The sequence below is a fragment of the Lactuca serriola genome, chromosome 1 (assembly GCF_051521515.1).
Source record: "Lactuca serriola cultivar US96UC23 chromosome 1, Lser_US96UC23_V15, whole genome shotgun sequence".
Taxonomy (NCBI): domain Eukaryota; kingdom Viridiplantae; phylum Streptophyta; class Magnoliopsida; order Asterales; family Asteraceae; genus Lactuca; species Lactuca serriola.
The window spans coordinates 245,044,815-245,047,007 of record NC_136408.1 but is presented as its reverse complement, the minus strand read 5'-3'; the positions used below and the strand labels follow the sequence as shown (position 1 = coordinate 245,047,007).

Genomic DNA, 2,193 nt, shown 5'->3' with positions numbered 1-2,193 from the left:
AACGTTCTTAACATCTTCATTATGTTCATCACCATGAGAATGAGGAAAACCATAAAGTGGCTAGACGTCGGATTGAACGTGAAAAAGGCAGCATGTGGTTCAATATTCCTCTATGTATCTAATATTTTCCGCCCAGGTTGTCTCTATCGTCGGCCCAGCCTAAGGCATGGTCGACCTGCCCAACGGATCAAGGAGTTGTTGATAAGAATTGATATTCAGTTTGATGCAGTTCATCGCTTGTGAACTTATTTGCATTTTAGGTTTTCCGACTGCATAACAGTTTCAGTGAATTTGCTAGACCTAATTATCTTTTTATTTTTGTATTTTTTTTTTTTGTGAATGTGACTTATCCTGTTGTCTTCCTTGTGGGCAGATATATGGATTCTCATGTATCAACAAATATATTCAGCAAAGTCCAAATTCTGTCTAGGTTTGATTCTTCACTGTACACCATAAAGAAAACATTTTTGACTCAGTTATCAAAATTTTCATAAGCTTCTATTAAAGGTTTCCCTTAAATGTTGATGTCTCATGCATTCCATTACTCAAAATTAAAAATTCTATAGAGAAAGCTAATATCCATTCCTTACATAACTTAGGTTACTACAGAGCTATCATAGCAACTACAAGGTGCAATAGAGAATTCCCTAAAGATAACTATGCCACTGAAGAAATTTGTTTCAAAATTAAGGATTACAAGTGTCGATGAGGTAACTTTATAATTTTTGTAACTTTTTTAATTATAAGTAAACGTAAGTATTTTTTGGTTAATTTTAGCATCTTTAAACTATTTTTAAGTAGCACCATACTTTACAGCTAAAAAATTGTATTTGCAAGTATTTTCTTCTATGTGTAAAGTAACATAAATGGACTAACTTTTCTTCCTAACCATATAAAAAGAGGATAGTCAAAATGGGCAGATGGTTAAAGATTTTGAAAAGGAGGGGCATAACTGGAAAGTTGTGGTTTAAGTTCAAGATAAGCAAAAATTCAAGAGTTGGTGTACATTAAAGTCAAAATGGTAAAGTCTCAACTTTCACATCTTAAATTTATTTATTTATTTATTTATTTTATAAATGATCTACTTTCTTGCATATGCCAAGATAACTGCTGAATGTGATGACAAAGTTCAGATTGTTGGAGATTATCTTTTGGCCACTAACCCAACGGTAAGTTTTCCAAAAGTCAATTTGAAGTTTTGTGAAGGGCAAAATCATTATTTTAAAATATTTAACGATCCATAGACCACCAAGGGGGCCCAAAAGATTAGTGTACCAAAATGACCAAATTTAATGTTCTTTTTGGGGGGTTGGTGAAGGGCAGAGTCGTGTTTTTTGAAAAAAAGTCGGTTAGGTAGTTAGATTTTAAGGGACCTTATGATTTACTCTTTAAACTATCAAAATTCCTATTTTACCCTTCTTGGATATTTTGTTTACAGACCTTTATTGTTGTAGACCATCTCTAGAAAAAGGAAGAGAAGCACAAAATCTAGTGAAGGTATCGTTTATAATTTCATAATTCAATCCACCATTAAATTGTTTTTAAATAATGTCGTTTTTTTTATAAATTTATTTAGGTATACTTGGTGAATTTGAGACTCAAAGGAGTTGAGACGGATGTAGTTATTACTGCATACGAGCCTTTCTTCAAAAAGTATATCTTCTTCTTTAGAATTGAAACATGATGTGAGCCAGGTAAATGGAATCTGTTTGTGGAAGGAATGGAATCTGTTATAGGAATCAGAATATACAAAAGTTGTAATATGTCATATGTTACTTTGGTTGGTAGGAAATGGAACGGAATGGAGTTCAATCTCATTCCTTTGCTATGATTGAGCCAATGAACAAACATGTTTGAGTTTTAATTTGTATTATGACAAATTTGTCTTTTATTAAAAAATAAAGTGAATTTTGTTTCTTACAACCCACCTTTTTTTGTTAATAAAATTTTTGGTATGAATTTATTGGCTAACATTTTCCTTTCTTCTTTTCAGCAAAGAAGAAGAAGAAGAAAGTTAACATGCCAAATGGTAGAGCTCCGGTTACTGTTATATACCTTTAGTAGCTTCTCAATTGTTCATATGGGGTCTTTTGTTGACATTTTTTATATTTTCAACAACATAAATACAGTGGAGGCCATTTCAGGACTTTGTAGCTGAAAACTATATGATGCTGCCAGGTCCTTCCCCTTACA

At 32.2% G+C, this 2,193-nt stretch overlaps 1 long non-coding RNA gene across 1 annotated transcript; it reads left to right on the top strand.

Annotated features, from left to right (window-relative positions):
• The first annotated feature begins 289 nt into the window (after window positions 1–289).
• On the top strand, window positions 290–1,174 carry LOC145072902 (uncharacterized). Its single transcript, XR_013691190.1, has 4 exons — window positions 290–430; window positions 610–710; window positions 901–1,021; window positions 1,104–1,174. It is a non-coding gene; the product is annotated as an uncharacterized LOC145072902 (long non-coding RNA).
• The last annotated feature ends 1,019 nt before the right edge of the window (window positions 1,175–2,193 follow it).